Here is a 27,791-nt window from a genome sequence, read left to right as displayed (position 1 = left end):
TTTCTTCGCTGATCTGGGCACCAAGGGACTTTCTTCTCACTCGGCAGTTGCGCCGGACGTAATGCTAGCTTCTTACTTGAGACTATTGTGGCCCGTTGCATATTCGGCACTTTAAAGAATACCATAAACTGATGGGACACAGAGGCCCTGAATCAATTTGTAAGGTCCTTGTGGGTGTGGCCGCCCACCGGCTTATTTTACGCCGCGTTGGGCAGCCGCTCTTTCCTCACGCCTCTGTGGGAAAATTATTTAACTAATACATTTTTGTTTTTAAGGGCACATGGTGCAGCTTATTGCAGTCCATGATGGCAATCTTTAATTTAGAACCCACTGTGCTTGTTCTGCTGATTAACTCGAATGACTCTTGCTCACGGGGCCAACTCCCCTTCTTCTTTAGTATGGAGACACTGTCTATACTGCCTCACCAATGCAAGGTGAGCAGCAGCAATTCCACCATTCCCTGCCATATTGTTGGTCACTCACTTAGTGTGAGCTAAATATTTACCCACTAAAACAACTATTTGGTGGGAGGATACTCTTCACACATATACTTTGTATGAAGTATTGCCTGGTCCTATGTGTCTGTCATAGTTTCTTTTTCAGTGGGGCGCCTCTGGATGTACCCAGTGGCTTGAGGGTGGATATTACTTACTCTTTGAGACGGTAAGATATCCTATATATAAAAAATATCATACCTACACAGACAACTATCCTAACAAGCATTTGTGTGTTTGCTAAGCATTGTTAGATCTTGAGCACATGACATAGATAATAGTCATTATTTAAGTACACACAGTCAAGTATCCTTGAATTCTGAAGGTGATATGTAATCTTGAAATGTTGATTTATTTATTTTCTTTCGTTTTTTGATTTCTTAAAATGACTGTGGACCCATCAGATATACGGTCCACCATTTATTTGGCCATCTTGATCCTTGACTGGCCAGTAATAATCCTTATTTTATAAACACTGCAAACAGAGTGACTAACACCTTCAGTCCTGATGAATGCCGTGGAACCCCTTCTGGGGACCACCTGCGGGCAGAAATATGTTGACCATTGAGAGGGGTAGATTTGGTTTAAAACTGAGGTCCTCTTTTTAATCCTACCCCAGTGGACCTACTGAATAAAGTTATTTTTGCCCCCTGTAGGTAGTTTTAACAAACACTACACACTGTATTTTCACTAGCACTCTGTCTCTCACTGACCTCATTTCCATCGCTCATTAAAACACCTCTGCTCTTCCCAATTAGGGGAGTTGTAGACCATGTTATGTTATGTGAGTGAGGGTTCTCACCCTAAGAAGGACCTCTTCCATTTGTGCAATTTGATTTCACACACGTTTATCAATACGGGTAACAGTTCCGGGCTATAAATTAGCCTCAAGCCCGCTCTGTATGACAATACCAGGCTCACTTAAGTGTGAGTTGCAAATACTTGATGTGTGCCGGTGAAAGTTGGCCATGGTGATGAGTTCTGCTTTGGAACACATTCACATAGCAGTCCTTGAAGGAACTGTTTGGTTTGTGTTCTCTTTTTGGCTGAATTTATTACACTGGTGTGGTGTAATAAAAGGAGAAAGGGATTACAAAATGACGATTCCTTTCTAGGGTTATCGGAGACTTGCAGCATTTAAAGTGTGAGGCTGTCATGATGACTTCAGATGTGCTGCCATTGGAGTAAGCGAGTTTGAGGATGATTTTCTCGATGTCCACAGTGTTGCCAAGTATGCCACTGGTTGGCATACTTCTCTTCTTGCTAGAATTTTCTGGTAGATTATGATCTCACAGGAATGTGGGATAGGGGTGCTAAAATCAAATAGAGGTGATAACTTCACTTAAGGTTCTTTACTAGGTAGATTTGTGAACAGAAAGTACTCTCTGCCTTCAGTATGTGGTTGACACATTGGATGCTGTAGCATGTGGATGTGTGAGTGAGCTATGGTTCAGTGATAAAGAATGCAAGCAGGTTGTATTGGGTGACATCAGTTTTTTCGAGGGCAGGGGCATCACACACATTGATTGCAATAAGGAGGAGAGTTTGTTGTGTTATTGAGGGTATGCTGATGCATGGGATGTGGATAAGGTTCTTGGTGTTTGCTGTGTGTGAGATGTGTGTGTAAAACAGTTGTTTTGGAATAGGTATGTTGTATGGTACATGTTTTGATGTACATGCTCTGAATGACCTATTTGAAAGACATGGATTCTGTCCCAGGGTCATCTCTGGCCTTAAGATGAAAAAACAAGATATAACTGTGTCTGCAATACCCATTGCTATTAATTCCCAGGCAATGATCACACATGAAAAATAAGTGACAAGAGGGTGAGGTGGATAGGGTAGCAAATAGTGTAGGTCATGTAATATCGATTTGTGTGTGTGTGTTGCCTGCTGTAGAGTTAATCTGCCTAGGGAGCACTACGTGGGTTCATATGTAGAGACCTTGAGACAGGAACTGGATTTGCGTTTGCACGGAACACACGGAACATTTTTTTAGAAGCTCATGTGACCTCTGTGTGAGTGCGTAACTTGCATAGGTGCAGTTCTCAATTTAGTATTGCATAACACAAAGCAACAAAATTGATTTAGGTATTTTTTAAGGCTAAGGTCTCCAAAATTCAGGGGATTTCTCTTTTGTCCAGAGCACAGTTTCTTTAACATTTAGAGCCAAAGAAGCTGCTGTACTTCTAGAGCAGTGCCTCAGATAATCCTGCTGCCAAAAAATCCTCCCTTCCTTCACTCCACTGGAAGGAATTGCATTGGAGGGGAATATGTGATTTCACATGTGATTTCAACGCGGTCGTCACAACTACCGCCTTGTTACAACGCAAGTCATTACATCGCAAGTTGTTTCTACGACTTGCTGTAGGGGGCGAGCTGGATTTAGGAATAGTATTATTTATTATTCCAACTCCAGTGTGTGCAACAGTAGGGAAGGTGTTGGAATAATAAATTATACTATTCCTTAGTTTGACTCGTCCCCTACAGCAAGTAGTAGAAACGACTTGCAATGTAATGGCTTGCGTTGTAACAATGGGCCGTTGTAACAACCGCTTTGTAATCACATGCGTTGTAGCGCAGACAATGTAAACGCTGTTTCCCATTGGAGGGGCTACCAATTTAGGGTGACTGCTCCAATTTCATTTGAGACTGCAATTTTGATGTTTTTGTGTGTCTAATCTTTATTACACAAGTGAACATTAGCATAAACCCAGAATATTAGATTGCACCACCGCTGATCACAAAACGTTACCATAATCAGGCCTCTTTGAAGCAGAAAATATCTTGCAGGAACCAACCACAGCAACCATATGTGTTATATTAGAGGTAGGCAGACCTAGGGTTTGGGGACAGGGTACTCTGCAACATTAGGGACAGAATGCACTGTCTGCCAAACTCTAATTCAGGTCCTTAATGGGCCTTAGTGGTCTCTCCGACCCTACCATGTACAATAACACCATCTCCGACACTTAAAATGCCAACATTGTCTCCCATACATTGGAAGCATATTTGAGTAAGCTGTTTATTATTTTCTAAAGTCTTAGTTTGGGGGCTTGAGCTTAGAAAGAAAAGGTTGCTGTGCTGAGTGGCAGAGCAGGTCACCTGTGAATCACATTGTTTAACAAAAGTGAGCACACCATGTCTCGATTGGGACAGAAAAGACCTCAGGTGGTTGGTGGATAGACCTTGAGTCCCTAAAGAGAGTTTATAAGTTTACCAGTGCCCTCACTCACTCTGCTTCTTGTTACATTGAATATGTAATCATGAATTTAATGTGGAAAATAACATTAATATCTTTCATGGTGCCCTTGTTAAGGAAAGCAGCTATATTTGATTCAGCTGGTGCAGTGGCAGCAGGAGACAGGTGTGCGAATTGATCACGGCACCCACATTATTCATATCCTTCCAATCTTTACCTTACCAACCAAGGGCATGTTTTGATGCTTGCATAACAACAACCCATTGCACCTTTGTTACACACTGCTCATGTTAAATCATGCTATAATATGAAATGTATATATCCTAGAATTATTCACGCTAAATTACCCTGGATCCATTCTTTCAAATCATTTCTCCATAGGTACAAATTACAGTAAGACTTTAAGAAGAAATTATAATTTCCTAACATAATAGTTGGTTACGGACCACGGTTCATGAACAAAACATGCCTCATGTGGCATACTGGAGATAAGAAATACAGTGTTGCAGAAGATGATTTACTAAAAAGATTTATCCGTTTATAAATGATTGCTTAAGACATGAAGAATACCTATCAGTGAATTGCATTTCATTAAAGTGCTCATTTTATTTCAATAATGAAAAGTATTTTTAATTGAATATTTTGTCAGTCCTAGATATAATTTATATATTCGAAAATATCAATCAAATTCTTAATGATTATGTCTGGCTGCAACATATACACATTGCAAATTGCTGATTCCTAAAAAAGGATTTGGACCAATTGCTAAATTAATTTTAAAAAACAATTTTGAGAAGCACATAATCAATTTGTGAGGCTTGTCCTAAGTAATTTGAAATTTATTTGAACAAGGAAGGGCATCCTCTGAAATATTACTGTCACTCCCTAGTGATTTTGCAATAGTGGAGCAATGAAACACAGCTGGATTTCCATGCCTCAATTTCCAAACAAAGATTCAGTATGAAGTTAGAACCTATTTTTCGAATGCACATTTGTTAAAGTCTAGTAGTTTCCTCAAGCTTTGCCTCTTCAATATGATGTGTAGCAAAAAAATAAAAAGAACATCTGTTTTACATAGACGACAATGTATGCATCTTCTGAATAGTGCTGTAACTAACTGCTTCTCTTTTGCCTAATCAACCACTTCTTCATCAAGGATATTTTTCATAATCTAAGTTTAATTATGTGTTAATAATCATTTTTAGAACAACCTTTTTTCCTATGTAATTTAGTTAGTGTCCTTTGTCTCCTAATTCTCTCCAAAAAGGTCCTATTATAGTCCAGAATTACAAGTCACCTTTTAAATTGCTATCCCTGCAGAAACCCCAGTTTGCAAAGGTATTGCATTTATATATTAGGCAAAGTATATCACATTCGATAATTACCTGTTACGATGAAGTTTCCACCTTCCATTACATTTTGATATGTCAAACCTCCTAGAATTTACAAGGATAAAAAAGCCCTGTATTTTCTGTGACGTGGATAATGCTGTGGCAAGCAGTTATTGCATGAGTTAATTATCACTTCCGAAATGGAATATTTGTAATCAGGTGCAAAATGTTGGAGTTACTGTGTCCTGTAATATTCTATTGCATTGAGGGAATGGATACCCATAAGCGGGATTCATGTCCAGAATGTGTTCTAGTTGCACGGGAAAGTTCAAGATTTTGATTATGCATTGTTTTCGATTGGAAGTATTTTATTAATATTTTATAACTTTTAGGTATTTTACACATATGAATTAGATTGGAGTCAGAATAACAAATCTACCACACTCAAAGTCTAATGCTTTTTTCAATGTGACTTAAGTTAGGGAGGGAATAGTAAATCTATCCCCCTCAAATTCCAACCCTTTCCTCAATGTGGCTTGGATTGGGATTAGTAAATCTATCCCCATAAAAATCAAATGCTTTCCCTAACATGTCTTAGATTGGAGTGGCAATAGTGAGTGTTGACAAAACGAAATAAAAATGTTAGAAATAATATATTTTGATTTGTCATTGTTCTCTAGGTATTTGAGGCTTCTTCATTTTTGGAAGGTCTCCATGGATTGTTAATACTCCTTTAGAATGTATTTGTCTTTGCTATTTTGCATTTTTTGGGGATTGCTTCTTATTTAAGGATTACTTTTTATTTTTACATTTTAATAGCGTTTCATCTCTTCAACTAAAAAACTGTAAGTAACAGTTTTTTTTTTATTTTAAAGCATTTGAGATCTCATTACATTGTTTAATATTATGTGTTGTTTATTGCTAAAGATGTTTCTATGCTCTTTATATTTTATACTACATTTGGTACTTTGTGTTCTGATTTAGAGATGAGGTATTTATTAAATTTTTATTTCATTGTTATTTCAGTATTTTAATTTTTTTGCATTAGTGCATAATTTGTTATGGTTATTTTAGATTCAATATTTAAAAGTGAAGATATTAAATAAGATTAAAAAAAATGGACAGTTGTTTACAGGCATCTTAAAGGTTGTTTTTGGTGTTTTGTTTAGATTGGTTAGATTGGAGTAAAGTTCTTGTTACTGAGTCTATGTACGGTAAGTCTTGATTGTTGGCAGAGAGTTAGACTTAGCTTTTGAAGCATGTGCAATTTTAGGTTTGTTTTAAGACTTTAGGTTTTAGTTGGGTCATTTATCATACCATTCTTAGTTCTTGGTGGCTTTTTTCCATTTTAAATGTCTCAATAATTTGTGTAGTGCATGGTGCCTTAATCCTAGGGTTCCTCATAAGGAATGGTGCCGCCTTTCCACTGCATTGTTGGTCTATGCCTGTAGTTGTCTACCAAGCCAAGGAGTTTCAATGTAGTCCATTAGGGGATTTACTTGATGTTCATGTCTTGGTAAGGAAATTCCATCAATAGATAGTAATGTTTTGCTATTCCACGTATAGGGATCTATGCTTAGGCAAGTATTTATTTTTTCATTTCCTGCACAAATTTAGCATTTCTGTAGAATTTTACACTAAGGGCCTCATTTACGAGGCCCTAGAGGAATTTTTGCGCTGCCTGAGTGTCACTTTATTGATGCTCTGGTGGTGCAATGTGCCGCAGCATATTTACAAGCCTACACAAAGCCACTTTGCGTGGCTTTTCATGGCCTTGTAAATATGTGCTCCATTCACACAGATCATTGCGTGAAAGGGGTGTTCCATAGGTGTTTAAGAGGGCATTTCCACACAACACCCAAGGAATCCAAAGCATTCCCAGATTTACATAGAATTGTAAACCTGGGAAAGCATCAGATTCCTATGCCTCCACAGGGAGGCATAGGAGTGGCGCAATAAGGCGAAATACTTTTATTTCTTCTCATTGTTTCCTATTTCCATGCGTGCTGCATTCTGCAGCATGCAAAGAAAGAGGAAAATGCCATGAATTATTGTTTTTGTACAAGAAGCTATATCTTCCTCCACAAAAACAATCATCATCGCATTGCAGTCACCCTTGCGGCATGAAGCAGGGGTGTCTGCATTGGCGCACAGCTGATGTTTGTGTGCCGGTGCAAGGGTGAAGGACAGAAATATGCCATATCTTGTAGATACGGCACATTCCTACCCTTTGCCCTCGATGCAAGGCAGCACAGCAGGAAGGGTTGCTGTGCTGCCATCAGCCGTTGCCCATGCAAGTAAGAGCATTGGGGCCGTGTTGGTGGGGGATTCAACAGATGACCATGAAGGAAAATTAAATAAATAATTCATTTCCCCTCGTCATCATCTGTCGAAATCCCCACCACCTGTCCCCACCTCCACACCTCTCTTACCTGTACGGGCCATGGCTGGCTCCTGTGCGCCAAAACGTGGTATATGAGGCTCTTAATGTAAATATTTTTATCTCCAAATGCTTTAAGTGCTTGTATCACTCCACAATGGCCATACTTGGGTACATTTTGGAAATTATAGAAATCAGTGCTTGTTCAAAGTTGATAATCATTTCTTGATTATTGTAATTTTTGTTTTTTATTTAGTTTAATCGATTTTAGTATATTGCACTTTGTATATTTGTTAAAACTGTGCAGACTAAGGGGGTGATATTCTTCTCTTATCCTTAACATTGTTATGCCAAAGGAAAGTATCCTTTTTGAGCGCTAAGGTTATGTTTTCAGTGATGTTTCCTACCTCAAATTGTTTTGCTCTTTATTTTAAAAATTGTGTTAGTAAGCTCTTGTGATCTGAGACTAGCTTCAATGAGTTATTGTAGCACATTTCCTTCTTCAATTGCTTTTATGTTGGGATGATTATGGTTTCTAACATATTCAACAATTTAATATTTTGCAATTGTCCTCCCACACCATGCATTAGAGTAATATTTTGTACATTTCCAGTGTGTTCCTTCACTATCTATATTTTCTTTGCTGTATGTTTCAGTATACAGTATTTACTGTATTTTTCCTTTCTGGGATCTTGCATATGTGGCTTTGTTAGACATTTTCTCAGTGGGTGGGCGGGATAAGCAATAATTTTCAATAGGAAAATAATATTAAATATGATTACATTATTATTAATTAATTAAGTTATTATTATTTTGTAATTAATAACTTATTATTTTCTACTAGCTAATTATTTATGCAATTGTAAAACATTTTTTGTACATTTGTAAATTAGATTGTTGTGGTGATGTTTGGAAAGGTAACTTTAATTTTTTGTTGATTTAATATTTTTTTTCCACAGGAGTTTCTTTTGAACTGTAGGGAGATAAATCTTAGCATTAGATTTATACTATAAATGCACATTATTATTTTCCTTTACTATTTTTTATTTTATGGTGAAAAAAGAGAAGTTACAAATTATTTATTAACATTTTTTACATTTGATTTATTTTTTATTTGTCATTGTGTTATTTGTTTTTTAAGTATGTATTCAATTTTATTTTCAGTGATTCTTTCTGTTAGGTGTATGTTAATTATCTGTGTTTAGGAAACATGAAAAAAAAGAAAGATACTAATAATTACATAGTTTAAAGTTAAAATAAGCATATGTAGTTTTTGTTTATTTAAGTTAATGTACATGTAATTTATGTATCTTACTTTCAAATAGGATGTGAGTTTTCTTAGGGGTTGTCTTTTTCTTCCTGTGTCTTTCAGCAAGCCGTGTTTGAGCTTCTTGAAATGTATGGTTTTAGTGTATCAAGTTTATTAATATGTGTGTGGCCTTTTTAAACAGTTTTTCAGTACTAAAGCATTGTAATTGGTTAAACTGTTTAACATATTTTGTGAATGCAAATTAGTGTTTCTGTGTTCTTGTTCTATCAGTGTTATATTTTAAGTTAGAAATGTATTAATTCTATATATACTATATGTATATGTGTGTTTGTATTATATTCAATTATGGTGTTACGCGTATTTTTTAAAATTATATTTCATACTAATTTATTATAATAAATATGTATATCATTATGTATATATTTTTATTATAGTACATATATTTTTTAGTGTGTTAGAATTAATTTGTGGTACTTTTATATATTTATGGTTGCGTAGGTAATTTGTTTTTTCTGTTGCAACAATAGTGATATGTTTGTTATTGATATTTTAGTTATCAATATTTTAGTTATGTTTAGTATGATTTATTGTTGTATTGACATCTAGGGGCTTATTACAGGTTTACTGGTCTTCGGCTGGGACTGCCACCGCAGCTGTCCGAGGAAGACTGCCAAACCCTTGGTGAATCCACCTGCCAGATTATAAATTTAATTCAGGGCGGGCGAGCAGTGCGGCGGCGGTCTCACGGCAGCAAGTATGTTAGGCTCATGGGAGTGCCTGAACAGCATACTGCTACCGTGAGAGAGCCTGCAGCATGGTCCCTCATGGTGTGGTATACACAATGTTGTGCATACCAAACCTTGCAGGAATGAAGGTGCAATTCCCTGGGGCACAACATGTGCCCACCATGCACCCCATGCCCAGATTCACCTTAGGGCCTGCATGTCTGACACTCTTTTCATGGTGGGGTACCCCCAATGAAAAGAGCAGTGGAAATGCAGGTTGTACTATGCTCAGAGGTGCCGGCATCATCACAGCCAGCATATTCTGCCCCATGTGAGACTGCAGCTGGATCCTAGCATGTTCTTGTGGTGGTTCCACGGCCACACTTGTGAGACGACGGTTGGACTGCCAGGGAGGGGGCATGGGGCGTGGAACAGAGTTTCAACAAGTTTCCACCTGGCCCGCTGCCACAACTTGTGGAGAACATTCAACACTCCTCAAATCACATCAGAGTTTGCCAGGCATGCCCACCTGCTTTGCTCCAACAATGAATTACCACCTGCTAAGTGGTGGTGATAATTCTGAGCTGAAACATCTGGTTCAGGGATACCCAGTGTGAAATGACCTGGTAATTCCAAGTACGCACCACTAGTCCCCATTCTGGGGACATTATTACAATGTCGCACAATGGCGAGATTTAATTGGAGGCACACTGCCCGGAATCATTAGGATCGGGCCTGGCAAATCAAGTGTTCAAATATTAATTTTGTGAGAGCAGAGATGGTACTTCTGATGTATTGTATTCCACATGATGTTGAGCATGGATTGCAGCTATTACACACTAAAAGTATTTGCAATTTTCTACTACCATGTATTAACCATGTGTTTTTCTGTTTTGGATTTGTGAAATTGTATAATTTCTTTCTCCAGATTTTCTGAATATATGCAAAGTCATACTTTCATTTTTGAAATGTAGTTTACTTGCATTACCTTCACTAAGTGAACATACACCTAACATAGGAAATTCTTGTGATACACAAGCTAGAGACTGGTTAGAGTAGAAATGTCTCTCTGTGAGGCTCCGTTGATGCTGCCAAATCTCACAAGACTATATTGTGAGAAGTCTCAAACTCGCTGAAAAGGTTGACAGGAAATAACGTCAATTTGAATTTGGAAATTTTGCACATTTTATCTGAATAAATACAACTTTGCCTAAACCTACTTTATATGTAATTTGGTGTTATTCGACCGATGTGTTCTTACTATTTTAAGAAACATAACTTTATGTTTTTATTATGCTACACCACAAGAATAAGATATTATGTTTTACATAGTTGCTATTGATCATCATATCATCTACATTCCCTGCCACTATTTTACTCTCAAAATCTGCACCACATCACTATCCACAACCCACTTAATTCCAGCAATCATAATTATACTTTCAATATTCCTTTATTGACCTGAGAAGTATTTTATTATTATGTATTTTTATTTGCATATTTTATGACAGTCACAAAAAGTTAAATGTGAGACATTGAGATGAAATGAATTGCTAGAGGGGTCTTCAGTTGTATGGGAAAACATCTTGTTGGTGTGAATGTGCTCTGATAAAGAATTCCAGAGTGAGGGGCCTACAGGAGGTCCCCCTCCCCGAGCAATTTCATGTCCAAGGGAACCCTATTTCCTGGGACTAAAACTAAGTTTAAAGGGAGCGGGCCATGTGTGGCCCTTCTCTGTGCCTCTAAAGCTCTAAAGCTCTCAGGGACCCCATTCCCCGGGGCCTGCAGTTATGTCAATGATGTCATAGAGCATACCATGAGTGATGCAATATGAGAGGTCGTAAGCAGTGCATGGTAGAGGAGCATTTTTTAGGGCCTAGTTACGAGACTGACAGTCCAAGGACCACAAGACTAGTTGTGGCGCAGTAGTGGCGTTCCAGCCACTGCTGCACCAGTGGTCCAACCATCCCATTGTGGGTTGGGCAGTCGAACTTCCCTGGGTCCGCCACTGCCAGGGATCAACCATTTTCTGGCAGTGGTGGGGTGGTCGAGATTTTTTTATAACTTTGTCCTCTGGGAGGAATAAAGAATCAATCCCTCAACTCACATTCATCAACCGCAAGACATTCACTCAGGTCCACTTAAAGGGACCGCTCACTAACAGTAGCGAATTGGCACAAGAACTTGTCGTGGATGGATTAGTAGCCAAAGTTTATTAAAAACAATATATAATGTATTTCATCAAAAAACAGTGAGGTAAAAATACCTTTTAGTACAAAAGGATCACAATAAGACATTCATTGCTACATTCAATATATTAAAACCAGTTTATCATCATCATACTGCAATTTATATACAAGAGTTTTTTATATAAAACAATAGACAATAGCATTTGTCAGTGACTGCCACAATCAAGACAAAAGTTAGACCACCTTAGTTGTGTACTTTTGCAAATCATCAATGTCTACAATCATTCCATATACAAACATATTTGTGACTATTTTGAGAGCGTCAACGCGTTTCGAAGGACTAATCAAATAATGCCTTCTTTTTCAAGACTGTATTTTTTTTCCCCCCAAAACTCCCGTTCTTTAAAATTTCAAACGAGGGAACTTTCCCTAGATTAAGCTGGTATCTTCAATGTTGTGGGTCCTGAATATTCCATTTTCTGTCTAAGGACTAAAGTCTATAGCGACAATTTGGCCTCGAAAAAGGTCCCAGCATCCGTTTCCGTTCTTATTTCTGGAGATAGGGTTCCTGCATTGTTGAACGTTTATTTAATTTCTGTATGTTGTACAGACTTTTATCTATTTTCCTTTTGCTTCCATTGTTAGTCTAGCAAACCACACTCCTTCAACTTGTAGTGCGCAATGTTCTGGCTCTATTTGTTTGGAAACCGACACGCCGGCGGCATCTTGATACGTCCATCCTGGTTTTTCCTGTTGTGGTGGGGTGGTCCTGAGGTCGCATTATGTTTGGCAGGACCGCCACAGTTCTGCCAATCTTATTACAAGTTTCCTCTATACCACAGTTTTTATGATGGCTCCACTTCCATGAAAACTTTGGTGAAGAGGTAACAAAGGGGGTTCCCTGGTGCTTCATGCCATGTGGATGCACACAGGGGAGCATAACATGTGCCCCCCCGTGTGCATACACACCAGTTCCTGCATGGCATGGACTTGACAGTCAATGCTATTTACAAAGCTTGTGTGGCTTTCCCACTGTTGTGCCTTTTTCAAAGTCACCGCCACCTTTGAAAGAAGCAACGCCACAGGACCGCCGTCATAATCTGACGGGCGGGCGGTGGTGAGTCTCGGTGGTGTGAGAGCGTCGCAGCCTACTCCTTCACTGACCAAACTCATAATTAGGCCCTTAGTTAGCTCTTCTAACAATTTCTTTTTTTTTTTAGATCAGAACTTTATGTTGGCACTGACATATTCAACTAAAAAGTTACTTTAACCCTTGTTTGTTTCAGTAAATATATATGGCTAAAAATATAGATATAGATATTTTCATTTAAATGCCTCTCCTAATCCAACAACCCAAAAAACCTCCTTACTATACCATTACTTTACCGATCCCTTTGCCCTAAAACAGTCACCACCCTGTACCCTTAGCATTCTTTATTCCTAAAACACTCTTACTACCCCATTACATAAACTGCAAAAAACAGTTATATCCTTTTTCCACCCCCTACCCTTAACCGAATGCTTAACCTACAAACCCTTTACTGTCCTATTCCATAATCCATTAAAAACCCTGTACCCGTACCAATATCTGAACCCATAAAACCCAAACACCCGTTACTACCTTGTAACCTTACCCAATCATGAACCCTAAAAACCCTTACAAGCTTGCACCCTCATCCATCCCTGGACACTTAAAACCCCGTACTACCCTTTACTACCCCAACTGTTACTCATCCCTGAAACCTACAAACCCTTGCTACCCCATTCCCTAAATCCTAAAAAACTGTTACTATCCCATACACTTACCCATTTCTGAATCCTTAAAACCCTAAAACCATTCACTACACTTACGCTTAACTATCCCTGAACCCTGAAACCCCTTACAACCCCATCCCCTTACACATCTCCGAATCTTAAAAATCCCTTACTACCTGCACTCATCCCTGAACCCTAAAATCCCTCACACAGTGATGAACCCTAAAAATTGCTTACTATCACATACCCTTACCCATGCCTGACCCCTGCAAGCCCCTTACTACCCAAAACCTTACCCATTCCTGAACCGTTTAAAAAAGCTTCAACCCCTTATTTTACCGACCTATCTCCTTAATTAATATAATTAACAAACACATTTACCTGCGTGGTAAAGCCCTGCATTGTAAAATGGCAGAAAATTGCACTTGTGGTACTTCCTTGCAATGTAATGACCGCATTTAAACAGTAATGCGCGTTAACACCTCCATTGCACGTGCTGGATACCATTCTATTACATACAATTTAACATCCTAAAGTAAATTAACCCATAACCAAAAATCTTTCGTTTTCTTAAGTGAGAAATGACTACAAGAAATCTACATTGCTGTGAGCCCCTACCAACTAGTTGTTAATGATGGTAAATCAGCTATTTACCACAGAATTCAGATTTTCCACAGCTAGGGTGGGTAGAAAATCATGATTTTATTAAAGACACGGTGGCTGATATTATGCATATCTCTTTAATTGCAACTCACAGCAGCAACACCAAACAATGTAAAGAATTAAGAACATTACTTTAACATTCCAAAGTTCACAAAATCCTGTGAGAGGCAGCCATATTCCTTCTTTAGTGCTGCGAACATTTATTCGATCCATATCAAATAACTTTAATGCAAAGGATAAATTCCAAATATTCTCCGACGCTTCTCCATAATGGCTCATTTCCTAACCTCTCCACCTAAAAGAATCAAACAAAAAACATTAAAGAGGGTGGGAAATACAGGGAGGGATATTATCAGCCTCCGTGTCTTTAATAAAATCATGATTTTCTACCCACCCTAGCTGTGGAAAATCTGAATTTTATGGCAAGGGACGGAGGCCAATATTATGCATGTTCAAAGCCTTACCATAATATTCTCTACTGCACAATCCACAGGCTTAAAATAAAACTTCTTAAAGACAGAGTCCGAAGACCAATCAGCTGCGGCTAAAATAGCTGTTAAACCACCACCCAGAATAAATGCCTTAGAAGCCATAGCTCCTCTTGTAGAATGTGCACCAAACTTTTTCAAGTCAATTCCTGCTTTAAACATTACCTCCCTAACCCATCGAGCTAAGGTAGGTGCAGAGACAGCTTTATGCAGAGATTTGAAGGAAATAATCAGTTGGGTTTGATTTTCCCTTAATGATTCAGTCCTCCTTTCGTACTCACATATACACCTCACCACACAAAGCTTCCTACAATCATTAAAACTCGGGTAGAAAATCGTACTTGATAAAGTTTTAGTTCTTTTTGAAATAGAAAAACAAACACCTTCCGGTACAAAACTTCGCCCTGTAACTTCTAATGCTCTAACATCTGAAACCCTTCTGAAGGAAATAAGACACAACAGCATAACCAAATTGAGTGAAAGATCTTTAAGACTAAGAAACTCATTTTCATTCCAACTCATCAAAACCTTCAAGACAATGTCCACATCCCACAGTGAAGAATACTTAGCCCGAGGAGGAGCCTTAATTCTAACACTTCTCAAAAGTCTCCTGACTACATCATGTTGTCCAACAGTGATGCTATCCACTAAATCATGGCCTGAGGAGAGATGCTATATTAACAGTACTATATGATTTTCCATTATGGAAAACTTCCGATAAATAATTGACCACTTTGTAGTAATGAAGTCAGGATCCAAGAGGTGGTTTTATGAAGATTTATTGAGGTTGGATACAAGATGTAGTTCAGATGAAGTAAACCAGTAATAAGCAGGTGAATAACCCCAATGTAGCCCCACCAGGAGCAGCCAGCTAGGCGCTCAGCCCATCTCCAACTGTGAGTTCCCACTCCCAACATTCCATCTTACATCATTCAGGCAGCATTCCACTGGCACATCATGAACCATAAGACCAGGATACTACACACTTCAACTAAAGGAGCTGATACTGAATCCAAATCCCTCGCAGTAATCCAATGAACCCATCTCCCCCATGCCAATCTGTATGTCTTTGCGGTCCCTAGTGCCCATGATTCCTTAATGAGCTTTGAAACTTCCGAAGATAAGCCCTGCATTTGCCAGGCTCTCCCGAAATCAACCGAGCTATGAGCTTTAATTGACCCTGAATAACCATCTCGTGATAATCTCTTGAAGCGTTGGTTAGCAAATCCGGTACAACCGGAAGAAGTACCGGGTCGGCTATCAACATTTCCAATACATCTGGATACCAGACTTGAGTCATCCAGAATGGTGTTATGAGAACTAACTCCGCCCTGTCTTTCCTCACCTTCAACAGAACCCTTTGAATGAGAGCGAAAGGGGGAAAAGCATAGCTCCAAGGCTCGTCCCAAATTTGCATTAACGCATCTACTGCTTCTGCACTCGGATCCGGCCTCCAACTGTAAAACCTGTGAACCTGTGCATTTACCCGATTCGCAAAAAGATCTAATACAAGAGGACCCCACAACCTGTTCAGAGCTAAGAACATTGTTCTCTTCAACCTCCAATCGCTAAAATCCTGCAGTTGCAGTGAGTTCCAATCCGCAATCGAATTGGTCTTTCCTGGCAAGTATTGAGCAATAATCATAATATTCCTGCTCAGACAAAAATGCCAAAACTCCTTCGCCAAATCTGCCAATGCCACTCGAACGAGGACCCCCGAGTTTGTTGACATACCTTACTGCAGAAATGTTGTCCATCTTTAAAAGGACACAACATTTCACTTGATCCTTCGTGAAACTCTTCACTGCAAAAGACCCTGCCAACAACTCCAAGAAGTTGATATGCATATTCCTCTCCTCCATTTTCCCCCAGTAGTCATTGAACCACATCTTGCACCCCAACCTTGAAGGCTGGCATCTGATTCTATAATCATAGCTGGAGATGGCCCGAAGATTGCTTTGCCGTTCCAAGCCACAAGATTCTCTAACCACCACGTTAGTTCCACTTTCGCTTCTGAATCTAAATGTACTTTCTGAGAAAAACTCACCCCTTTCTTTAAATACAAAGTTCTCATTCTCTGCAATGCACGGTAGTGAAGGGGGGCTGGGAAGACTGCTTGAATTGAGGCTGAGAGAAGCCCAATAACCCTCGCAATTTGTCTCAAAGGAACCCAAACGTTTGTTAATATTTTCCTCACTTCCCAGTGGATCTTCCTGACTTTCTCCATTGGTAACTTCAACACACAATCCAAGGTCGAGTTCTGAAAGCCAAGAAAGACACTATCTTGACTTGGAACCAGACAAGACTTCTTCCTGTTTACTATAAATCCTAAATCCTCTATAACTCTTACCGCCAGTGTAGTGTTCTCCTGAGCTTGTCCCCTGTTCTCCGACATGATAAGAATGTCGTCCAAATAAATGATTAGTCTTATTCCCCTTGAACGAAGCCATGCTGCTATCGGACGCATCACCTTCGTGAAGCACCAAGGGGCAGATGTCAAAGCAAAGGGGAGGCTTTTGAACCTCCACATTTTCCCTTTCCATTCGAACTTCAAAAGATCTCTCTGACTTACACAAACCGGAATAGTTAAGTAAGCGTCCTTTAAGTCTAGGCGAGTCAACCAATTTGCTTTTCTCAAAACATCTCTCAACATGTGAATACCCTCCATTTTGAAATGTTTGTATTCCACCCACTCGTTCAAACCTTTCAGATTTATTACTGGTCTCATTGTTTTGTCATTTTTCTCCACCAAAAAAAGATTGCTTATAAATTCTCCTGACCATGTCTCTGCCATCTCTATTGCATCTTTGTTTTCTAGTTCCAAAACTTCCTGACTTACTAAGTCCTCCTGATCCTTTGCAAATCTTAGAAGAGGAGGTCTCTTTTCCTGAACTGGACTTCCTACCAAATCTATTTGATATCCTACAACTGTCTGAAGCACCCAAGGATCTGACGTGATTCCTTTCCATCTGTCTAAGAATAGAGCAAGTCTGCCACCCACCTTTGTTTGTGTAGAAAAAAGGTCTTTTTGCAAACATACCTTGAAATCTGGTTCTCCTTTACCCTCTAAAACGGCCTCTTCCTCCTCTCTGTCTCTGCGGATAGAATCCAGGAGAATAGGAGCCTGATTGATAATTTCCAGACCGGAAACCTCCTCTAGTAAAGGAGCCTCTATTGATACCAAATCCTCGGCCGGGAAAACGGCCCCGTAATCTCCCGGCCATGCCAAAAACTCTCCTAATATCTTTCTGTGCCGTTTGAATAGAATTAAATGTCCCAGCGTACTTTGCCATTTCTTTTACAAACTCCTCACCAAATAGTAAACCATTTGCCGAATGGCCCGACTCTCTACTCGCCAGATCCACCAATTTTGGATCAATTTTAAACAAAAGGCTCTTTCTCCTCTCAATACAGAGGGAAGCATTGGCGTTTCCCAACAAACATACTGCCCTTTGCACCCATTGGCGCAACTCAACTGTATCAACAACACTTTCTTTAGCGTATGCCTCTTCACAAATATCGAATATTTTTGTCAAAGGACCAAATACATCAAGTAGACGGTCTTTACACCCCTTAAGTCCTTTCTCAAGTCCCTTTCTAGGTTCTCTGCCCATCTTATTTATGAAAGTAATCATTTTGGCATCCAACTCGGGAGTATACGCCACTTTATTTGCTAGGGATGGTCTTGGACACTCAGATCTCAGACGTGTCCTCACCTCCTTTGGGATTTCTTTTCTTATCCAAAACTCAACATATTGAGCCACGTGTTTTGCTGGCACCCATTGAGGAGAAAGTCGGTGTTGAATGGTATTCGGGTCAAACATTTGTTCGCCAAAGGGATCTTTCAACTGACCCATAAAATCAATGTCCGAATCTATTTTACTTTTTTTATTCGGAACATCTTCTTCTTCTGAAGAACCAAACTCAGAAGAGCATGAAATGACTACATCCCCACTACTTGAGGATTCATCGCAGACAATCGTCCTACGATTTCCCTCTTTGGCCTTTATAGCCTCTTTGTTTGACTTCAACTGAGTCTTATCCTTATTGCCTTTCATTAAAAAGGCCTCTTTCTTTTTTCCTTTCTTTTCTGAGATCAAATGTTTTCTTTTCCTTGCAACTTTTCTCCCCGATCCACTTGGAATTGGATCCTCCTCAACTGACCAAGACTGTTCATCTGATGGAATTACCTTAGAATTTTTTTTTTCCATTTTATTCACACAATCATCCAATTTTTTACCAAGCTGACAAGCCAGTACAAACATAGCTTTATCAACACACCCCTTAACCTTCCCTTCCAAAACATCTCCATTTTCATTATTAATATCCATAGTATCACTTTCCTCAAGAGATCTCAAAATATTTTCCTCAAATAAACCAGATCTTAAGTGACAAATTCCAAATAATACCAAATATTTCCACTTAACCAATAAAAAAGTCACTAACCTCACAATATAACTTCAAAATTCTATTACAAATATTCTCAATTATCTCCTATTGAACACACCTGACAGTTGTACTGAAAAAAAACATAACTCTGACTGAATGTTGAAACCGAGTACTGGCTCTTTTGCTTGTCCAAAAGATGGCTGCCAGTTTTTTAATCTCCTATAAATTTAACAATCCCAATTCAAAATGGCCATGCAACCATGTGACTCAAATACGGTGGCCCCTAAGGTTAAAAACATATTACACTAATCACATTACCTCAGAAACAAAAATGTGTGCTGTTTGCTAAGGTAAAAAAAAATGTCCTTCTTAGATATTTGCTAACGATATATTGTTATTAATTTCACGCTAACTCGCGCTTTATTCTCTCTATTTCCTTTTAGTTACTGTAAACGCGCCGTTTGCGCTCACGCGCCTAGCACAGAGACGCACCGGTTGAGCTCACGCGTCTCCCTTGAATTTTATAAAAGTAAACGCCTTCTCGGTAGAGCTAGCAAATACAAGTCTCAATTTGCAAGTCTCAAATTATCTCCCAAAGTAATCTGAGCGTCCTTGAAATACTGAAGCAAGGACGCTCAGAAACAATTAAGCCGTGTAATCCTCCCCGAGTCTCACGAGCCATAGCGGAAATTTTTTACCATACATTTCCGCATTTCTACGAAGCGCTCACCGCCTAAATAGATTTCTAATGTTTCTCAAACAACACACGCTCTTATTCTCTAAATATTTTTCAAACTGTAAAATATATTATAATCAATAATATTTTTCATCTTTTTAATCTAGAATTTATCTAAATTAACCTAATACTCATTAATCCTCCTAAACTTTACAAGCATTAAATTAATTCAAGATTTCATTTATTTCTGTAATTAAGTTATCTTAAAAGTTAGATCAAAGAGCGAACTTATCTGGGCTGTGAGCAGCAACAAAAGAAGGAATATGACTGCCTCTTATAGGATTTTGTGAACTTTGGAATGTTAAAGTAATGTTCTTAATTCTTTACATTGTTTGGTGTTGCTGCTGTGAGTTGCAATTAAAGAGATATGCATAATATTGGCCTCCGTGCCTTGCCATAAAATCAGCAATTGTAGTGGTAAATTGCAATACTAGGACAATGTTCAAGAATGTTTTAACTGAAATATAATAAAGAGAATGTTGTCAATGGCACCAAGGTCAAACATGAGCTACAATACTTGCATGTGTAAACTGTCAATCACTTTATATAAATTATAGATATTTCAAGATTAAAAAAACTTAGCATTCTTTAGTATGACAAAACTATGCATCTCACAGACATCACAGGGTAGCTCTGGGATCAGTATATTGTAGTACAAGAAGATTATTGAAAGTTCAATGAGATCCTGGGAACTTTTTTTAAATAAACAACTTAAAATGGTAGAAAACATCTCTTCACGGTTTTCTCATCAATAACCACTCCATGGGCTCTTTACATCTGCTGCTATCTCAGTTCATAAATTCAAAAATATATGGGATTCATTTATGCTCTAAATGGTATTGTTGTGGTACTGATCAAGTTGTGTGACCTAGGTCCAGAGGGCTAAACGCATATCAATTTTTTTAAATAACCTTTTCACATTAAGGGGTTCTGTGAGAAAGTGGGGTTGGTGGTGGACCACCTTTAGTAATAATGTCACTATTCTTGTTAGGTCCATTTTCGGTTTCAGTAATTCAAACCTGAGCGCAACCCCTGGTAGCTATGGCACAGAGCAGACAGACTCAACTTAACAACATGTGTAGAACATTTAGAGATAGCAAAACAGTAAACAGTAAAAAGGCCATTGCAGTTTATATATTGTAATGAACAAAATGACACCAGAAAGACAAAAATCCAATTAGAGGAACAAGCAATATGAACTTTAACTTAAATAGCGCCAAAAAGCAAATCACACTCATCTGGTTGTGCGTGACGCTATTTAAGGCAAACCACAATGGAGCATGGTTCATATTCAGAGATCGGGTTCAACCTGGTCAGAATCTTTAGTATGTCACTTAGTTTCTAAAATGGAAGTAAAAAATCCTCAGTGGTGCAAGGCCGCAGGCCGTGGCATTCCAAGATGGTTGTCAGACAAGTGATTGAATTTTGATAGGAAGCTCCAATCGGGAAAAATTCTAAATTTATGCCCAAGCAAGGGTTTTTGCCGGCCAGATAGTTTTGGCGCCTTTGCCCTGTGAAGATTTACACCTTCATGCTTATGCACTTTTCGGAGCTCAAATTCCTCCTGCGGGGCAAGGCTGAAAATTGTAGCAAAACAGGGCTCCTTGAGGACTGATATCTTCCCCAAGGTGTCCAGCTGAAATGGAGTTGCTGCTGCGGAAAAGCTCAGAGTGTGAGCAATCTGAATCTTTGGGCAAGCAGCAGCAAAGCACCTTCAACAAATTGACTTGGCAGATTTGTTATGGTCTCCCAATGGCTCAGCAGGTAAAGCATTGTGAAACAGTTTCTAAGTCCCAGGTTTTAGGTTTAGACAGGAGAAGTACACTCTGAGCCAGCCAAGGGTTCCATAACTTCAGGTGCAGCACATTTGGCTTCTTACTCACTCCATCAGAAGCCACCAGCTTGGTCGAGGGCAGGTTGGCTGGGCTCTTCCATGGAAGGGGGCTACTAGACACTTTCATAACCTAGTAGCTTAACACTAAGTCAGCCAACTGACCCTTGGAGTCCTGTTCTTAGTCTGGGTTACACGTGGGAGCCTGTCCTGCCTTTAGGGGCCTCCTTACAAGTCCCAACAGCAGGTGCAGTCCGTCTTCTGTCTTCCACAGGTCTGAAGGTGTTATTAAAAAGGTGCCCAGAGATACCCAATTTATACATAGAGCTAGCATGTGGGTGGGAGTGACTCCTGGCCCCTCCCTGACCAGTAGGAAAAAAGTACCTAGGGGTAATCTTAGCCACTTTTACAGCAACTCATATCTGCCCTACTGCAATCAATCGTAGAGTGACCCTCTCTATCTGAAGCCAACATTGTAGAACAGTTCCTCCCTTGGGCAGAGCTCCTGTATCCACCCTTGAGGTGTGTCCAGGGAAATGAGGAGATCCGCATCTGTGGTCAATCAAAGACACTGTTGAGGGCAGCCCCTCTCCCACTGGAATTGGTGCCTGGCTGTCTAGGAGGACAATATGAGGGAAAGCCAAGGTATGAGCTACATCTGCCAGTGACACTGTTGGCATCCTTTGAAGTTATGCAAGGGTCTGGGCATCCCTGACCATGCTATACTGTTAGGGGAAGCTCAACTTCTCCCCACATCCAAGGCCTCTTCCACAGCTCTCTACAACTATTCACCTCTTGGTGACAGCTGGAACCTCAAGCAAATGGGCTTCCAGAGGTTTTAGGTAGGTTAAAGGTAACATTTAAAAAGCACCCTTTGTCAAATATTTGTTAGAAATGTGACTTTACCAATGAATTGGATTTGTAATCAATATTTCAAAAAGTCAAAGAATTAATCTGATTCTAAGTTGGAGAGAACTTTATTACATTTAATATTCTATCCTGGTGCTTTCTTATGGAAAATCTGACCTGGCCCTTTTTGCAGGTTTATCCCCAAACGTTGTGCCTTTCCCCCCCTATTTTTATGACCCTGTTTCAGTTGGTTTCAGGATTCTGGCCACTTGACCCCTGCTGATCAGTGCTACAGTGCATATGCTCTCTATGTACATTGTGATATGATTTGTTATCCATGATTGGCATATTTGATTTACTGGGAAGTCCCTAGTAAAGTGCACGGTGTGTGCCAGGGCCTGTAAATCAAATGCTACTAGTGGGCTTGCAGCACTTGTTGTGCCACCCACATGAGTAGCCCTGTAAATGTATCTCAGACCTATCACAGTAGTGTCTGCGGTCGCATTTGTAAACTGCCATGTTGACCTGGCAAATGCACCCACTTGCCAGGTCCAAACCTTCCCTTTCCTTACATAAAAGGCACCCCTGAGGTAGGCCCAGGGTCCCCTTATAGGCAGGGTGCAGTGTATGTGAAAGGTAGGACATGTACTGGTTTGTGTGACATGTCCTGATAGTGAAATACTGTGTATTTAGGTTTTCGCTATTGAAAGGCTGTCTGTCTCATAGGCTTATCATTGGGCTGCACTGTGATCTTTTTACATGTGTAACTCTCAATAGGGACAAGATGGAAAAATGGAGTTTAGGCTCTCTTAACTCTGAATTTATCAATGCACCTTTTAGTAATGGTGGTTTTTAATTTCTTTGTTTGAAAATGCCACTATACCATCCTGTGTGCCTGTGGCTGTTTGTGTATTCAGCATCTGGGTTTGGAGTGACAGGTGCTGGGGATGTTCCTTCACATTAGGACAGTCATCGGGGGGGGTTGAGGTGTGTCCTGTCTTGCCTGGGTGACTCATCGCTGGGCTGAATCAACTTGGTCTGCATATAGAGTGGTGGGAGAAACTTTGCTTGCACCTGAATAAGCTGTGTCTCCTTTTCACAATGCTGTCTACTCCCCCTGTGGTCATGCTGCACCAGGGAAGACAGGACTGGTTTGGACTGGGTTCGGAGACCCTTACAGCAAAGATAACAATGACAAAATGGACTATAAGTGTTGGACCTTAAATCCCAAGACTTTAGATTACTTCAAGAAATAAGAGGACCCTGCCAAGAAGAAGAGTGGAAGACTATGTAAGGATCACTGCCTTTTCTGTGTGAGGGCTGGGTTGGCTTGCAGTTGCTGCTTCTGTCTGTGGTGGAGGAAAATGACTTTTTGCCCTGCTGTGGTATGCTGCTTGTGAAGAAACTTTCCAAGGGCTTGTGTGTGCTTGCCTCCTGTTGGAAGTCTCAAGGAGATAAAAGACTTCAAGAAAAATTCCTTGCTACATCTAAAAAGGAACCTGCCTGGGAGGAGAGCTGGAGAAGCTGTGTGAGGAGCGCTGCCCCTAACTTTTCAGGGATAGGCAGTGGTTGTTCCTGCCTGGAGCAGGAGACGGACTGGACTGTGCTTATACCTTTCTTTCTTTTTGCCAAGAAGTAATCACGTGTTGAACAAATTGTGTGTTGTATAAAGAGTGCCCCCTCTTCATTGCTTCTTGTCCTAAAAAAAAAGTGAAAGCGCGTGAGGAGCGCTTCTTAACTGATGTAGGCCCCGGATATTTTTGGGCGCGTTTTCTACATCAGCACACCGCCACAGGCCAGAGCTTGGGGCTGAGCCCTGGCTGCTTTCCAAAAGGGGTGGAAGACAGCAGCTCGTCCTAGCCCTGTCAATCAGGACGTCATGCCAAGGAGAGCGAGGACACCCTCAGAGGACGAAAGGGGCAGGAGTCTTCCAGTCTCGTTGCAGCCAGCCATAGAGTAACCCTCTCGTGCCTCCCGTTCCGGGTAGCCGGAAAGGCAGTACGGAAATGAAGCAGCTAGTCCCGACAGAGGACAGGGGGAATGCCCCACCACCTCTTTTGTTCTAAATCATGTGCAACTGCACTGCCCAAATGCTGGGGGGCTGCGGCTTCGCATACCTTTAGAGGATTGAGCCCCCCTGCAACCATGTGCATAGCTTTAAGGGTGTTGTCACTGTAAGGGTGTGCTTAACATTACATTTTTACATGACCTTCTTTTAAATATTATGCACCTTGCATTATGGGCTTTTAGTTTTAAGGCCTACTTAAAAGTGCTTTATTAATAGGTAAAATCATGGTTTAGACCTGTCAAAAGTGGTTATTTTGACAGCTTAATTTTACCGTTTAAACCTGCACAGCCAGGTTACAGGTGGGAGGCCTACACTCATGTTTTGCATTGTCATTATAGTGGTGGCACAATACGTGCTGCAGTTCACTAGGGATATTTAACTTACAGGCCCTAGCTACATTTTGAAACAAATAGTAGGGACTTATAGGTAAACTAAATATGGCAGTTAGTAGTATACCAATTCGACATATTTTATGTGTCAAAGCACATACCTGGGCACTGGACAGCAGTGTCGCAATGTGCAGGGCCCATAAAACATCAGTAAAACCTAGCAACATGTGGGGGTGACTGCACAAAAAAGTGGCATTTTCCCCACAAATTCCATTTAGATTTATATCTTTTTTTTTAATTGGTTCACCTGATAATCTGGCACACATCTGATCACCCTGGGCCTTTCTTGGATTTGATGAAATCCACTATCCAACATTGCATTTTTTCTAAATTATATTTTCACTTCACATTTTTCTTGGAACACTACCGCTCGAGGCATTTCTTGTGAAAGCTCAAGCAAAGCAATATGCACCAAACACCAGTTATGCTCCATTTCCACCATGATTCAAATGGTATCTCCAGTATTGCTCAGATTATCGCCCATGGATGAATAAGTCTTGCCTTTGGTGTTCGTTCTTCTAAGGTTTGAGATACCTCTTATGTATAATTATTTCTTCACTATTCTCCCCTACAGCAACTTGTTTAGGAGATCAACTACTTTGTGTAGATGTTTTTGTGCCCTCTGTAGGCTCCTCTAGAAGGCACCCACCATACCTTTTTTAGAGGATGCCCAGATTGTTGGGATAGATCCTTGGCTCTTCTGGGTAACTGTATAGCATGTTCAACAATTATTTCAGCTTCTTCTGGAACTTTCACTGCCTTTCTAGACATCAGCAAAGCTACTCCCAGGCTTTGCTTCGTTTTTCCTCACAACATCAGCTTCAGTGAAATTTTCCGTTTCACGGTTCACATCTGTATACTTGAACCTCCAAGCTGTCCTTTTCTTCTGCTCTTCTGTCAATGGAAGGTTTCTGTGGGCAGAAACAGCAGGGGAACCGCCTGCGGAAACATGACCATACGCCAGACGCATAGCGGACAGTCGCTGTGGCAGACAACAGTACTCAGCCAGTGGCGTAACACAGGCCCCCACAGCCTCTGTGGCACAGGGGGATCCAAGCTCCAGAGGCCCCATTCAGCACAGCACTCTGGCCAGAGAGCTCCTGATTGTGTCCGGAGGAGCCCCTCCACGTACCTTGCGGGGTGCCCCCTCACGCAGCCGCGGCCCGTGGAGGGAGTTCCGTGGGGCGGGAAGGCGGGGCGGGGGAGGGGCAGGGTGGGGTGTTCTAAAAACCGGAATATGGATAATTGCAGGTAAGTAAACAATTAAATAAATAAAACGAATTTCGTAGCGCGCGCTGCATCACAAAATGCAATGCAGCGCGCGCTACGAAATTCGTTTTATTTATTTATTTGTTTACTTACCTGTAATTATCCATATTCCGGTTTTTAGAACCCACCACCCTGCCCCTCCCCCGATCCGCCTTACCGCCCCACGGAACTCCCTCCACGGGCCGCGGCTGCCCTCACGTTTCATTACGCAAGTGTACTCAGCCACATTTGTCCCTATTCACCAAAATATAAATCAGGTCTAAGGCTTCTGTTACTCTAAAGGATCCTCCCCTACTAACCTCATCAGCTAGATGATCAATTTCCCAACCTCTCATTTAGCAGCACACCATACCTTTCTTTTAGAATTGTCAGCAGCTGGCACGTTTCTGAGCAGCCAGGCTTGTCTGGGGGTCTGCTAGTGAAATCCTTCAGAAGCCGAGTCTTGGAGAGTGTTTAGCCCCAACGCCTGACTTCCACTAGTTTGAACAGTTGGTTTACTGTGCTAATCTCTTTCATGCCCTTCCGGTGGGCTTTCTAGCCGCTCATTAATCTCCTCAACATTCCCAGCCTGAGGTAAATATATCACCATCTCGAATTACAGACTTTTCTCCAGAGCGGCTTTATCGAAGCATTTCCCACAGCTGCCTTCTTTGCTTTGGCTGTATTTCCAGCGTGTCTCTGTGGGTAAACACGGTTAATGTCAGCAGTACTTAATCCCTCAAGAAAGCCATGTTAGAATGGGTAAATAGTGAGTTTACCACCCATTCGCTGTTCAATTTATGAAAAAAAATCAATATAGTCATTTTTATTCACTGTGTTATCAGTGCCTGGAAACCAAGTGCTGCATAGAAGTATCTGACGCCTGAAAAATGTATAAAATAATCTAATTAAACGGTTTATCGCGTATATAATACATAATAAACATAATTATGATAGCGAGTTATGTTTGTTGTTGCATGAAAGAAGAAATATGGGCATAAAATTATTTTAAACGTAGAAAATAATTTTTTACTAAAAATGCCTTTTTGGATATTGGGTTCCATTCTAAGCAAATCCATTTAAAAACCATGGGCGAATGCGTTTACCACCTGCCTCTGAAGGAAGAAATTAGGGGGCAGATTTCCGTTCCCTGGCGCTTCCCTGCAAATCAGCAGGGATGCGCCAGGGAAGATGAGTCACGCAAGTTTGCTCTTGCGCCACCGCAGATGCGCCGCATTTACAATGCGGTGTATCGTGGCGCAAGGACAAGCAGATGCGTGACGTATCTGCCGGCGTAAGGTTGGCGCAGTGCTGAAGTTGTGTCGCAAACGCGACGCAACTCCAGCACTGTTCCAACCTGGCCTATCCCTAACATGGTGCGTCACGCCTTATGCCTGCTTGAAGCAGGCGTAAGGATTTGACGCACCAGCGTCGGAAAACTGACTACGTGAAATCTTGTAGATTTCACTGCGTCACTTTCCGAGGCTTTTTTCGTCGTAACGCCCACCCTGCATACATTAAACCTGACGTGGGTTTAATGAGGCGCAGGGCTTTACAACATGATGCATCTCCCTAGATGTGTCACGTTGTAAATCTGCCGCAGCATGGCGCTAGCTTTGCGCCGCTGCTGCGTCACAAAAGTGACGCAACGGCGGCGCAAAAGAGGCACACGGGGCTTGTAAATCTGCCCCGTGCTTACTACAGACCTCGCAGAAATATTCCAGGTATCTGAAACACTCCAAAAAAGATGTGGAGCAAGAAAACTTCAAGCTTCTGTAGAACGC

General features: G+C 40.6%; 1 protein-coding gene across 1 annotated transcript in view; it reads left to right on the top strand.

The window, feature by feature from the left end:
- The window catches only part of PLXDC2 (plexin domain containing 2), a 1,457,706-nt gene that overhangs the window by 440,139 nt on the left and 989,776 nt on the right, over positions 1-27,791 (top strand). The window lies entirely within an intron of this gene.

Source organism: Triturus cristatus, chromosome 10, assembly GCF_964204655.1.
Source record: "Triturus cristatus chromosome 10, aTriCri1.1, whole genome shotgun sequence".
Classification (NCBI taxonomy): domain Eukaryota; kingdom Metazoa; phylum Chordata; class Amphibia; order Caudata; family Salamandridae; genus Triturus; species Triturus cristatus.
Note: the sequence above shows the minus strand (reverse complement) of the source record. Positions and strands in the feature narration are given on the sequence as shown.